This window comes from Desmodus rotundus, chromosome 10 (assembly GCF_022682495.2).
Source record: "Desmodus rotundus isolate HL8 chromosome 10, HLdesRot8A.1, whole genome shotgun sequence".
Classification (NCBI taxonomy): Eukaryota; Metazoa; Chordata; class Mammalia; order Chiroptera; family Phyllostomidae; genus Desmodus; species Desmodus rotundus.
In genome coordinates, this window is record NC_071396.1 from 59,909,995 (window position 1) to 59,925,498 (window position 15,504).

General features: G+C 40.2%; 1 protein-coding gene and 1 pseudogene across 4 annotated transcripts in view; one reads left to right on the top strand and one right to left on the bottom strand.

Annotated features, from left to right (window-relative positions):
• The window catches only part of CHCHD6 (coiled-coil-helix-coiled-coil-helix domain containing 6), a 324,191-nt gene that overhangs the window by 232,492 nt on the left and 76,195 nt on the right, over positions 1–15,504 (bottom strand). The window lies entirely within an intron of this gene.
• Positions 126–2,049, top strand: LOC112322668 (glutamine synthetase-like; annotated as a pseudogene).

Sequence of the window (15,504 nt, forward strand, 5' to 3'; positions counted from 1 at the left end):
GAGAGAGAGCGAAGGATGGGAGAAGAATGGTGCCCCTGAGCAGCAACCCAGGCCTCCTCTCTGCACCTTGCTCTCACAGTCTTCCCACCCTGCCACCCGCTCAACCCCCCAGAATATCTTCCACCATGGCCACCTCAGTGAGTTCCAACTTGAACAAAGGCATCAAGTAGGTCTACATGTCCTTGCCTCAGGGGGATAAAGTCCAAGCTATCTATATATGGTACTGGAGAAGAACTGCACTGTAAGACCTGGACCCTAGACAAGTATATAGAAGAGTTGCCTAAGTGGAATTTTAATTTTTTTTAATCCTCATCCAAGGATATGCTTATTGATTTTAGAGAGAGAAGGGAGAGAGGGAGAGAGAGAGAGACATCAATGCTAGAGAGAAACATCAGTCAGTTGCCTCCCACATGCACCCCGACTGGGGGATTGAACCCATTGCCTAGGTATATGCCCAGACCAGGAATTGAACTCACAGCCTTCTGGTGCATGGGACAATGTTTCAACTGAGCCATTCAGCCAGAGCCCAAGTGGAATTTTGATGGCTCTATTTCTTTTCAGTCTGAAGTCCCCAACAGTGAATTTTACCTTGTCCCTGCTAACATGTTTTGGGACCATCTCTACAAGGATCCCAAGAAGCTGGTGTTCTATTAAGTCTTCAAGTATAACCAAAAGCCTGGAGAGACAACTGTAAGTAGATAATGGTCATGGTGAACAATCAGCACCCCTGGTTTGGAATGGAGCAGGAATATACTTTGATTGGTACCCCTTTGGTTGACTTTCCAGTGGCTTCTCTAGGCCCTACTACTGTGGTGTGAGAGTAGACAAAGACTATGGCAGAAATATTATGGAGGCTCACTACCAGGCCTGCTTGTATGCCAGTGTCAAAATTGTGGGGACAAATACCAAGGTCATGCTTGCCCAGTGTGAATTCCATATAGGACCCTGTGAAGGAACTGATATGGAAGATCATCTTGGGGTAGCCCACTTCATCTTGTATTTAGTGTGTGAAGACTTTGGAGTCACAAAAACCTTTGATCTTAAGCCCATTCCTGGGAATTGGAATGGTGCAGACTGCCACACCAACTTCATCACCAAGGCCACATGAGAGGGGAATGGTCTAAAGTGCACTGACTCCATCAAGAGACTAAGTAAGTGGCACCAGTACCACATGCGATCCTATAATCCCAAGAGGAGTTCTGACCAATGCCCATTGCCTAACTAGATTCCACAAAATGTCCAACATCAACAACTTTTCTGCTGACATGGCCAACCACACCACTAGCATCCACATTCCCCAGACTGTCGGCCAGGAGAAGAAGGGTTACTTTGAAGACAAGACTGTCGCCCCTCTGCCAGATGTGACCCCTTTGTAGTGACAAAAGCTTTCAAAACAAAACTGGTGATGAGCCCTTCCAGTACAAAAACTAACTGTACTAGATTTGCAATCAGTGAACCCCTTCTAATTATTCATCCTGCTCTCACTCCTACCCCCTTCAATTGTTACAATAGCTGTAACTCAAAGGGTAGACTATCAATGTCTTTTTTTATGCCTCATGCCCAATTAATATCTCTTGCTTTCTTTGGCCAGGATAGAGAGGTCAGGTTTTTAATCTCTCCACACACACACCCTCTTTTTTCCCCCCATTGCTAAAGCTTTCTAATGCATTAGTGTGTGTGGCAGTGGGGAAGGGGCATAACCATTGCTTCCATTTAATCAGGTGTGTTTGCCCAATAGGTGTAGCTATATAGACAGCAAGCATTTGTGAAAGGAGGGGAAGGACTTAATCTTCATGGTAGCTGAAGGGAGTGGGAGTAGTAGAGGGCTTACTTTGTGGTTATTTTTCCCCTCTTGGTGGGAAGTTCCATTTCTTAAAAGGTTATAGTCAGTTTTCTAATAAAAGTGAGAATCAGGAGCAAGGAAAGGGTAGGAAGAGGCAGGGAAATGCCTTCTTATCCTGGTGTGGTGCTTCCCTTGCCTGGGGCTAAATGCCCTCACTTGAAGACAAACTCAGTATAAAGGGATGGGATGGATAGCCCTGCCTTAGAAGAAAAAGTTCTCATTGCTTGGTCCTCCATTCATAACATGAAGCAAAGTAATATTTTTATATTTAAATGCAAAAACAAAAATTCTATATACGGGTGTGCAGATATGTGTGCTTTTTCTAAAGGAGAAAACCCATTCTGGTCACTGAGAGCCAAATTTGAACAAGTAGTCTGATTACAAATAAGAATCTCCTTTTGAGTGGGGGTATGGGTGAAGATGCTTGAAAAGTTGGCTGTTTGGGGCTGTTACTCCCTCGTTACCACTTAAGGGTTTCACTGTGCCCTGCCCACCCTTCTAAAAGGGGTGGACACTGGTTGGAAGGACATTATAGCAGCAGTCACTGAGCTCTGTAGCTTTGGTTTAAAGGCCCACATATACATACACACAGGGTCTTAAAAATATGAGATGACTGGTCAAGTTGAGCATGTTACTGACATGGGGGTATCAGGGTTATTTTCTGGTGGAACTAGTGTGTCACTAAAGCAGGACTTTTGACATATTAAACATTTTTTAAAAAGGAAAAGAGAAGTTTAGATTTTAATAATATTTGTAGGAATTTAAAGCCTTTGTATTACAGAATTGCTTATTTGCTTCAACTGTCTCCTTCCCACCTCTGCTATTTGAAGAAATGGGGACAGGACTGGAGTCAATACACCTGCAATTGTTTATCCTCATGTCTGTCCTGAGTATGAACTATTCCTTTTCTTTGTTAAGATTCCAGGGGAGTTATTTTTTTCTTTCATAATAAAAAACAAATCCCACCTTCATCCAAGTAGAACACAGACCTAAGTGTAAGAGCTAAAACTACAAAACTCTTAGAAAACATATATTTGTAAATATTTGGGACCTAAGATGTGACATCAAAAGCAAAAGCAACAAAGAAAAAACGACTAAATTGGACTTCAGAAAAAATAAAAAACTTCCGTGCTTTAAAGGATACCATAAGGTCCATCCACGCTGTTGCAAAATGTAAGATTTCCTTCTTTCTTATAGCTGAGTAGTAGTCCATTGTGTAAAGAGAGTATTTTGCTAAATGAAATAAGCCAGTCAGAGAAAGACAAATACCATATGATTTCACTCATATGTGGAATCTAATGAACAAAATAAACTAACAAACAAAGTAGAACCAGATTCATAAGCTATCAGAGGGGAGCAGGTAGGATGGCTGGGCAAAAAAGGTGAAGGGATTAAGCAAAAAAAAAAAAAAAAAAAAACCCTTACAGACAAATAACAGCATGGTCATTACAAGAGGGAAATAGGGGTGGGGGAGGCAGGAGAGGCTAAAGGGGAGGAAAATGGTGATGGAAAATGACATGACTTGGGGTAGTAAACACACAATACAATATATATATGATGTATTACAGAATTGTACACCTTAAACCTATACAATTTTATTAACCAATGTAACCCCAATAAGTTTAATAAAAACAAATAAAGAATGCCATCAAGTAAGTGAAAAGACACCTCTTATAAACCATATATCTCCTAAGAGATTACTGTCCAGAATATACAAATCACTGCCACAACTGAAAAATAAAAAAGACAAATAATTCAATTAAAAATAGGAAAAGGATCTGGATTGTTATTTTTCCAAAGAAGATATACAAACAGCCAATAAGCACATGAAAAGGTACTCAATACCAATTAGTCATTAATGGAAGTCAAAACTACAATGAGATACCACTTCACACCCACTAGGATGGCTATATTCAAAACAACATAATAACAAATACTGGCGAAGATGTAGAGAAACTAGCACCCTTATATACTGCTGGCAAAATGTAAAATGGTACAGGCACCTGCTTTGGGAAACAATTTGGGCATTTCTCAACAGAATCACCATATGATCCAGCAAATCCAGTCCTAGGTATATACCCAAGAGAAATGAAAACATATACCCATGGAAGAAGTTGTACACAAATGTTCACAGCATCATTACTCAAAATTGCTAAAAAGTGCAAAAGCCCAAATGTCCATCAACTGACTAATAGGTACAAAAATGTGGTATGACATACAATGGAATGTTACTTAGCAATACTGGTACATGCCTGTGGCATAGATAAATCTCGAAAAACATCATGCTAAATAAGAAGCCAGTCATCAAGACCACATAATGTATGATTCCACTTATAAGACATGTCCAGAATAGGCAAATCCATAGAGGCAGAAAGTAAATTAGTGGCTATCCAGGGCTAGGAGGATTGTGGAAAATGGAGAGTGCCTGCTATTGGGCAGAGTTTCTTTTGGGGGGTGATGAAAATATTCTAAAATTTATTGTGATGTTTGCATATCTCCATGAACAAACTAAAAATCATCAAATTGGGCACTTTACAAGACAATGAAGGTGTTAAAGCCAAATTTTTAAAATTGGAAAATGGGGAAAAAATTACCATTTTTCTCAACGAACAAATGACTTGGAAAGGAGCTCAGTTAGCTTGCTTCAGGGCTGCCATATCGGGCCACACCAGCTGAGCTCTGCAATGAAAACTGCGCTGTGGGGTGGCACTGTATAAGCAGAAGACATGCCTCCCATAGTCCACCTCAGTTCCTGTGTATCTCTTAAGAGTATAAATGTCTTGTTACACTCACAAGTGCAAGCCTAGTGTTGAAGATCAGTATTTCCCCTACAACATAGCTACAAAACACAAGGCTGGGTCTGGTGCTGAGTTAAAAAACAGTGATATGCCTAATATGGTAGAAAAAACTGACTGCACTGGACCCCAACCTAATCCAGTCTTCCTAAAGGGTGTACATGGGTAATTTTGATCATGAATGGTTTCTACTCTGCAAGCCAGCTTGGATTCTGGTTACCTTGGAAAATGAAACTCCACTAAATAGAAGACATAGATGAACAAGTGAAATAAGTGTCATAAGGAAATGCTATGGGGTTCAAAAAAATAAAAAATGATAGCCAATCACCAGGTTACCATGGGTAAAGAAAGGCTGGCATGGCAAGTGAAGTTTGAGCTAGACTTGGAGGCTGAAGAAGACAGAGACAGGTGGCTGGGTGCAGAGGACATTCTCTGCAGATGGTCAGAGAGAAAGGCAGCCAGGGAAGAAGAATAGGGCCCTGACTTGGCTATTGTAAATAATATTGCTAAGAACATGGACACATATACAGGACCCATAGTAATGGGCAACAGGGTAGGAACTGACTGAGGGAGCATAGGGTGGGGGAGGGCAGTCAAAGCAGGGGAGGGCAACAGGGGAAAATTGGGACAACTGTAAGTGAACAACAATTAAAAAAAAAAGTAGGACTTCAATAATTGAGAACAGGCTTCTCAGCCTAAGTCGGATGCTTTCTACCAGAGCAGCCTGGGGCAGGGTATTTAACCTCTTGTGGACCAGTTTCCTGATCTATAAATAGGAAATAACACCACATTTAATTGAATCTAAAACACCATCAATTTTAAGATAAAGTATTATTCTATTACCACTAAGCAAAAATCAATTATAAGATGTCACTAATAAAATGTCAGAGATGTTAAAATGGAAAAAAGATGTTCACCTCATATGGATGTAATATGGTTATGATAACTACTTACAAAGTTGATGTGACCATTAAGTAAGTAATTATATGTAAAAGAAATATCATTGCTGTTGTTACCAACATTAATTTAAAAACAATGTATTGAGCAAGTACCCTCAAGCCCTGTGAATAAGACAAATATGGTCCAGTTCTTACAAATTTAGAATCAATCTAAACAGGAAAACAAATGACGACAGGTGAAAATGAAATAGATGTAAGCACACAAGCTCAAGCCACAGGGAGCCTCTGGTTTGACTGCAGTGTAAACTGAAGTCTCATCTTACTGAACTCACAAGTGAAGAGGAGATAGGTTATAAAGTAAAGGGACAACAGCCGGGTGATTGTGGGGAGAGGGGGGTATAAGGGGACTAAATAGTAATGGAAAAAATACAATAAAAATAAAAGCTTAAAAGAATTTTTAATGCAAAAAAATAAATAAATAAAGGGGCAATAAGATTTAATTAAAATTACCCTTAAAAAACCTTAAAATCCCCCATGAAGTACATATATACACACATACACATGCACACACAGATATATATACATTTTTATACCTGATTCTCTATGATAATACATATGTAGTACACACAGAACAGTATACATGTGGAAAATATATTTAAAGACCATGTTGTAAAAAAAAATTTAGCACTAAAATCATGCTCGCTATGGCAAGATACTCAAACTATGGAAGCAACTAAAGAACAAAGGCAGGTAGGCACAGCAAGTTTGTGTCTCCAACTCCATACACAGAAAAGGCAACAATCATTAGGGAAATGGTAGCTGAGCTGGTCAAGGAGTTCTTGTATCTCAGGTCCTAGCACACCATTTTACACTGAGCTCTGGTGCTAAGCCTAGGACCATCTAAATCTCATGTAGGCATGAAAGTCTTTTCACTAGGGGACACTAGAAGGAAACTGTAAGGATAGAGGAGAAAGAGACTGGCTCCTTCTTCCTCTGTGCTTGTGCACTTCTTCCTATTTTGAGAAACATCATCCCAGCAATGGTCCTTCATCAGAAGCACCATGGCTCTCTGTAGCAGCAGCTGATTCCAGGTATTTCCAAAACCTGAAGAATGGACTTCCTCACACACCCTACCTCTAGGGACAAAAGGTTCAACCAAGCATTACCCTTCCTCCAAACTGAGTTTCTTTTGGGCCCTTTCCTTGAGGATTTTTTAACTTTAAATAATTTTTATTTTTCTTTTCTTCTTTTTAACATTGAAATTTGAACTTATTTTTAAGTATATGTTATTGATTATGCTATTAAAGTTGTCCCACTTTTTTCTCTCCTTTATTCCCCTCTACCTTGCACCACTTCTCCCACCAGCATTCCCCACCACCTTAGTTCATGTCCATGGGTCGTACGTATAAGTTCTTTGGTTTTTCTATTTCTTATACTATTCTTGTATATTTTGTACCTATCATATATGCTTCTTATTGCCTGTATCTTTTCCCCCATTACCTCCCTACCTTCTCCCCTCTGATAAACCTCCATGTGATCTCCATTTCTCTGATTCTGTTCCTGTTCTAGTTGTTTGCTTAGTTTTCGTTTTTCTTTTTTATTTAGGTTCAGTTGTTGATAGTTGTGGGTTTGTTATCATTTTACTGTTCATATTTTTTATCTTCTTCAATTTCTTAGATAATTCCCTTTAACATTTCCTATAATAAGGGCTTGGTGATGATGAACTCCTTTAAGTTGACCTTATCTGGGAAGATAACTTAACTTTATCTGCCCTTCCATTCTAAATGATAGCTTTGCTGGCTAGAGTAATTTTAGATGTAGGTCCTTGCCTTTCATAACTTCAAATACTTCTTTCCAGCCCCTTCTTGCCTGTAAGGTTTTATTTTGAGAAATCAGCCTTATGGGAACTCCTTTGTAGGAAACTGTCTCCTTTTCTCTTGCTGCTTTTAAGATTCTCTCCTTATCTTTAATCTTGGGTAATGTATTTATGACTTGCCTTGGAGTGTGCTTCCTTGGGTCCAACTTCTTTGGGACTCTCTGAGCTTCCTGGACTTCCTGGAAAGTCTATCTTTTCCCAGATTGGTGAAGTTCTCCATTATTTGTTCAAATAAGTTTTCAATGTCTTGTTCTTCCTATTCTCCTTCTGGCACCCCTATGATTCAGATGTTGGAATGTTTAAAGTTGGCCCAGAGATTCCTAAGCCTCTCATTTTTTTGAATTCTTTTTTCTTCATTCTGTCCTGGCTGAATGTTTACTTCTTTCTTCTGGTCCAAATTGTTGATTTAAGTGCTGGTTTCCTTCCCTTCACTGCTGGTTCCCTGTATATTTTTCTTTATTTCACTTTGCATAGACTTCACTTCTTACTCTATTTTGCAACCATACTCAGCCATTTCTGTGAGCATCTTGATTACCAGTGTTCTGAACTCTGCATCTGATAGGTTGGCTATCTCTTCATTGCTCAGTTCTATTTTTGGAGTTTCTATCTGTTCTTTCATTTGGCCCATATTTCTTTGTCTTGATGCACCTGAAACCTTGTAAGGGGTAGAGCCTTAGGCATTCATCAGGGTGGGGCAACCTAGGTCACTGGGTAGTGGCACTGTATGTGGGGGAGGGTTCAGAGAGGGAACAATGCTGCTTGCTCAGCTCTGGGCCGGCTTTCAGTCACTTCCTCTGCTACCCACAAACAAATTGGGTGCTGATTCCTGGGTGGGTGATTTTGTGTACATTCTAGGACCCTATGGGTCTCTCCAATGAACTCTCCTGTGAGGCTGGGAGTTTCTCCCACCACCACCACAACCCCCATAGGTTTTTACAGCCAGAGGTTTTGAGGCTTTCTTTTCCAACACTGGAAACCTTGGTTGCTCAGTATATCTCACTGTCCAGTTTTTCCTTCTGGTTTGTACACACACAAATGTGGGACCGCCCAGTCTTCCAACTGCCACCTTGCGGCTTGTCCACTCTGCCCCCTCTACTTGTCTCCTACCAGCCTGAATGAATGTTTCTTCTTTAACTCCTTGGTTGTCGGACTTCCAAAGAGTTTGATTTATTGGCAGTTCTGGTTATTTTTTGTTTTTAAATTTGCTGTTGTCCTTCTTTTGGTTGTGGATGAGGCAAAGTGTATCTACTTATGCCTCCATCTTGGCTGGAAGTCTAATTTTTTATTTTTCAATTACAATTGACATACAATATTATATTAGTTTCAGGTGTATGACCTAGACATTAAACGTAATACGTTTAACAACATATTGAACAATCACCCTGATAAATCTAGTACCCCTCTGACACATACATAGTTATTACAATATTATTGATTGTATTTCCTATGCTGTACTTTACACCCCATGTCTATTCTGTTACTACCAATCTGCACTTCTTAATCCATCTGTTTCACCCAGACTCCCAAACTATCTCCCATCTGGCAATTGTCAAAACGTTCTATCTAGGTATGGCCAAGATGGAAGTGTAAGTAGAAACCCTTCACTTCCTTGCACAACCAAAAGAGGATAACAACCAATCTAAAATCAATAAACAACCAGAAGCACCAGAAAATCAAACTGCATGGAACTCTAACAACTAAGGAATTAAAGAAAAAATCAATCAGAACAACCAGACCAGTAAGGTGGCGGACCGTGTGGGCCAGCCAGCAGAGAAAAACTGCGGTGAGTTGCTGGACCTTGGAGGCGAGACTGACTGCCGTATGGTGACAGGCTGCATGGGTGGGGCTGACTTAAGGGGAAACTGAGATTCAGAGTTGATATGGTTGCTACATTGGGAGAAACTCCCAGTTTCACACAAGAGTCTGTCTGAAAGTGTGCTAGGGATAAGCAGGTAAGCTGCATTGTTCCCTCTCTGGTGCCTCCCCCACAGGCAGTGCAGCAGCGCAGCAAAGAGGGTTGCCCTGCCTGGGTGAATATCTAAGGCACCACCCTCTTTCAACTCCTCAGGTGTGCCAAGACAAAATAATATGGCCCAAATGAAAGAACAGAGCATATCCTCAGAAACAGAACTAAATGATGAGGACATAGCCATCCTATCTGGTGGAGAATTTAAAGCCCTGGTAATCAAAATGCTCACATATCTGATTGAGCTTGGTCAAAAAATGAAAAAATAAATGAAAGATACCCAAAATGAAATAAAGCAAAATATTCAGGGAACCAACAGTGACAGGAAGGAAACCAGGACTCAAAGCAACAATTTGGAGGAAAAACCCAAAAGGAAAAAATAAACATCCAATGGGAACAGAATGAAGAAACAAGAATTCAAGAAGGTGAAGAGAGTCTTACAAACCTCTGGGACAACCTGAAACGCTCCAATATCCGAATTATAGGGGTGCCAGAAGGAGAAGAACATCAGCAAGAAATTGAAAACTTATTTGAACAAATAATGAAGGAGAACTTCCCCAATCTGGCAAAGGAAATAGACTTCCAGGAAGTCCAGGCAACCCAGAGAGTCCCAAAGGAGTTGGACCCAAAGAGGAACACACCAAGGTACATCATCATTAAGTTACCCTAAAAGAAGCAAGGGGAAAGGAGATAGTTACCTACAAAAGGGTGCCCATTATGCTATCAGCTGATTTCTCAAAAGAAACCTAACAGGCAAGAAGGGGCTGGAAAGAAGTATTTGAAGTTATGAAAGGCAAGGACCTACATCCAAGAATACTCTATTCAGTAAACCTTTCATTTAGAATGGAAGGGCAGATAAAGTGCTTCCCAGATAAGGTCAAGTTAAAGGAGTTCATCATCACCAAGCCCCTATTATAGGAAATGTTAAAGGGACTTATCTAAGAAAAGGAAAAAGATAAAAAATATGAACAGTAAAATGACAACAAACTCACAACTATCAACAAATGAACCTAAAAGAAAAGAAAAATGATGAAAATAAAAACTAAGCAAACAACTAGAACAGGAACAGAATCAGAGAAATGGAGATCACATGGAGGGATTTCAGTGGGGGGTGGGAAGGGAGGAACAAGGAGGAAAATGTACAGGGAAAAAGCATAGTTAGTAGGCATAAAATAGACAGGGAGAAATAAAAAATGGTATAGGAAACCAAGGACTCAAAGAACTTATATGTACAACCCATGGACATGAACTAAGGGAAGGGGGGAATGCTGGAGGGTTGAGGGGTCAGGATAGAGGGGGAATAAAGGGAGAAAAAAATGGTAAAACTGTAATAGCACAATCAATTAAAAATAGTTTAAAAATGTTCTATCTGTAAGTCAATTTCCATTTCTCTTGTTTATATATTTTGGTTTATATCCCACATATACGTGAAATAACCTGGCATTTGTCTTTTTCTGTCTGACTTATTTCAATTAGGACAATACTCTTTAGGTTTATCCATGTTGTTGCAGATGGCATGATTGCATGCCTTTTATGGCTGAGTCATATTCCATTGCATATATATATGCACCACTTCTTTAGCCATTCATCTATTGATGGATACTTAGGTTGCTTCCACATCTTGGCTTTTGTAAATAATGAATATATGAATGTATATGTCTATTTGATTTAGTGTTTTGGGTTTCTTCAGATAAATATCCTGAAGTAAAATTGCTGGGTTCTTCTTTGTCTCCTGTTATAGCCTTTGTTTTAAAGTCTATTTTGTCTGGTGTAAATACAGCTACGAGATTTTTTGTTTGTTTCCATTTTCATGAAAAATCTTCTTCCATCTCTTTACTTTCATTCTGTGTTTGTCTTTTGATCTGAAGTGAGTCACTTATAGACAACCTATGTAAGGGTCTTGTTTTGTTATCCATTCAGCCCCCATATGTCTTTTGATTGGAGAATTTAATCAACTTGTACTTTTAGTGTTGAAAATATATATTTATTGCCATTTTATTATTCATTTCCTAAGTTTTCTTTTTGCCTCATATATCCTGGACTATGGACTCTAGGATATGTCAATGGGAGTAGATGGAAACACCCCAGAAGAGCTGCTTTTTTTTTTTTTTGCCAAAGGACCAGGAAAGAAGCAGCCAAGCAAAACAGAAACTTTTAGATAACTACCCTACTGCAGCCTAACCCCACAAAAAACCCTGCATTCACACTCCCACTGGGAAGCGTGGATGTCCCTCTTCATCAATCCGCCACAAGATACCCTCCCACCTTCCCTGCTGGGGTGCTATCAGAGAAAAACAGGTGAGAAGGCAGATTCCTAACCACCATTCAGCAGTAGTGACACCTTCCTCCCTGAAGTGTAAATGGAGACCAGTTAACAAACAGTAATAAGGATTCCCCTCTCTACAACTAGGGTGGTGTCACCATAGGCCTAGTAGAGGGAGCCTAAACTCCTGGAATGTACACATGTGATAAAATGACCCAGAACTGTACCTACACATTGTACTGCTGTCAATTTCCCAGTTTTGATATTATATTGCAGTTATGCAAAATGTACCCTTCAGGGAAAATTCCATGAAGGATGCATGGGGCATCTCTCTACTATCTTTACAAATACCTGTGAAGCTCTAATTATTTCAAAATAAAAGGCAAAAAGAAAAAGGCCATTGTAAAGGAGCATGGGAGAAGTTTCTAGGGAGAAGGACATGTTCTATAACTTGATTGAGGTGCCTCTTATGTGATTGTTACATGTTTCATTTGCCAAGGTCATTAATCTGAACACAGAAAGTGTATGGACTCCATTTTTATAAATTATACTTCTCTAAAGTTATTTAAAATAATAAGCTATTCAAATGTCTAAATTCATATCAATACTAATTATGCATAAACAAACAAACAGGAGAGACAGAAAATAAAATACTTTCTGTTCAATAAAAGAATACCAACTAATAAATGTAAAAAAAATTACAGAAATTCAAAATGACCATTTTGCAACCATCAGCATAATGATTCAGATGAGAATCATCAATTGAGGAAAATAGAAGAGTGCGAAGCTCCAAGTTCTCATCTTCCCACAGAAACATTGGAAAATAAGCACTCTCAGAACCAACTTTGTCACAACTTTGAAAAACAGAGAAAGGATTACAGCAACCAAGCAAACACTGAATCAAGAAAAAAGCAACTTGAAAATTTTAGGGAAAAAGGTGAAAAGTAGAAAAGCTTTGTGGCATTCTTACTTGTCCTTGTCCTTCCCCTTCCATGGCTTGGTGGCAGTCCATGTATCCAATGTGGAACCCTGTCCCCTTGTACTAGAGGGAGCAAATCTTATTTATAAATTGTTATGCATGGTTGCTCTTACATTTCTGAGGGTTGCCTGAAGGACTTATTCAAGGCACATCCCACTGTTTCACCTAACTCAGAGCTCTGCTTGGAAAGGGGGCAGGCATGACTAGGGAAAAAGACTATAGTTCAGACAACAGAATACCTATGAAGAAAAGCTGGGGAAGATTCTTTGAGCCAGTAAGAGAGTTAAAAGCATCCATGTACACAGGAAAATTTAGAGCCACACACAGTCCAACAGCAAGATACATACACAGGGAAGACTTGAGAAGCCCCTAACCTTTTACCCTGGGCTGATTTCTAGGTTCAAAAACAAGCCTAGGTAACTGTTGAAAGGGTTTCCCAGCAAACAGCAAATCTGCAAAGACTAGGAAAGTGTCTGAACTTTATTTTACTTTTCTTTTTATCTGGTGTTTTTTTAAGCCCTGGCATTAAAGGAAATTTCTGTCAAAACATTAGCTGAACACAAGCTAAAGTAATAGAGGTTTCAGTGACTACACATACCAAGAAATATAGTCTTTGCGACAATAGTTAGAGAAAGCAGTTAAACAGATGGATTACTGGCCTTGAAAAAGTGAGAAAACTGGACGTTTTGGTGATGGCAAGATGGTGGAGGAGTGAATGGCAGCCACACTAACATCCTCCCAGGACCAATCTGAAATTACAACTAAATTGTGGAGAAATCACCTGGAAAAAAACAACTAAACAATAGCAAGAGAGAACCCTTATAACCTTGGACAGACAGAAGAATCAGCTTCAGCACAACCTGACTGGTAAGGAGTGTAATGGAGACTTGAGAAGGCTGGCAGGGCACCCATAGTCAGCAGTGCAGGAGGGATAATTAAGCAACTGGTTGGATCCCCCTGACAAGTGTGGGATTTAAACCCTAAGATGGGAGCCCCAGCCTAGAGCAGCAGAGCCCAAAAAGTACACAGATAACAACCAGCACCGAAAACCAGCAGTGTCGCTCTCTGCCAGAGACGGATACAGCTGGAAACGGAAACAGACATTTAAAGGGCCAATGCACAAATTTTCATTCGCAGCCACTTACACTGGGCTCTGGCAAAGGCGGAGGCACAGTGGGCTAGAGAGCCTGAGGAGAGACCAGAGATGTGGAGGCTTTGGGAAGAGAACTGAGAGAGTAGATGCCAGGATCCTGGTGCTGAGTCATCCCCCACACAGCAGCAGCCATCCTGGTCCCACAGAGCACTCCCCTACGAACAGCAGCAATCCAAGTGGAAACAATACCTACAACCTAAGGAGGGACTCTGCCCTGGCTCTGTGGTGTTTAAGCCTTACTGCTGGGTACAGAGTGACTACATTAACAACCAAAGGAGTCAGCCACAGACAGTAGATCCCTGGCAAAGAAGAGGCACAGTGGACTAGAGATGATTTAGGAGAGACTGGGGACGGAGGCTTTAGGGACAGAAGTGAGAGAGTAGCCCACAGGATCCCGGGTCCCAGTCGTCACCCATACCACAGCAGCCATCCTGCTCAGGCAGACCACTCCACCCCGAGCAGCAGCAGTCTGAGGGGAAACAATAGCCCTAACCCCAGGAGGGATTCTGCCCTCTCCTATGAGGCTTAAGCCTGACTGCTGAGTGTGGAGTGACTAGATTAACAACTGAAGGAGACAGCCACAGACAATAGAACCCTGGCAATTTAGGAGCAGGAGGCCTAAGGTCAGACGAGTTAAGCATCTGACATCACCAGAGGTGGATCCAGAAAGAAGAAACAGTGGAAAATATTAGAGGCTACAAAGATGAAATCCACTATGATCTTCTCATTAATTTGCAATACTTTCTTTCCTGCATAGCTTTTTAACATTCATTTCTTGTCCATCAAGTTTGTGCATATTGTCACTAGATTTTATACTATAGTTCATTTCTCTCCTTTGTTATACTAAGCTTAATCTCTTTAAACCCTTATTAATACTGGTTCATTTGCTGTTGACAGTGAGGTTGTGGGTGGGCAGCTATTTTTGCAGCTGTGGGTTTGTTTCCTGGGCTTTGTGGTTTTGTTCTTACAGCACCTGCACAACAGCATACAAGACAACCAGCTGGAGGAAAGGACATGCCAAAGAAAGACCCAACAACAATCAAAACCCAAATATATCAAGGGAGCCAACATAAATGGCATAAAGGGCATCCTAAGAGCACCAAGTTCAGGAGATCAAGGAGACTGCACCATTGAAAACCACAGGCATCCTACCACAAAAGTTCACACCACAAAATCAGAAAGTCAAAACACATCAATTTAAGAAAAAGAAGCAAATAAAAAAGTCCCACAAATAAAAGGAAAACAAAGAAACAACCCCCAATCAAAAGGAAAGGAGGAATCCTCAGAAAGAATGCTAAATGAAACAGAAGCAAGTCAACTATCAGATACTGAATTCAAAACAATGGTTATAACGAAGCTCAATGAGCTCACTGAGAATCACCAAAAACTACAAGGAAACTACGAGGAACTTACTGTAAACTGTATCTGCGTGAAGAAAGGACATAGAAACTATCAATAAGAGCCAAGAGGAAATGAAGAATACAATTTCCGAATTGAAGAACACACTAGAAGGAATCAAAAGCAGGCTAGATGAGGCAGAGGATTGAATCAGCAAGCTGGAGGACAAGGTAGAAAGAAATTTCCAGAAAGAGCAAGAAGAGGAAAAAAGACCCAAAAAGAAAGAAGAGGGGCTAAGGGAACTGCAGGACAATATGATAGGTAATAATATCCACGTAAGAGGGATATCAGAAGGAGAAGAAGAGGAACAAGGCATAGAAAGCCTGTTTTAA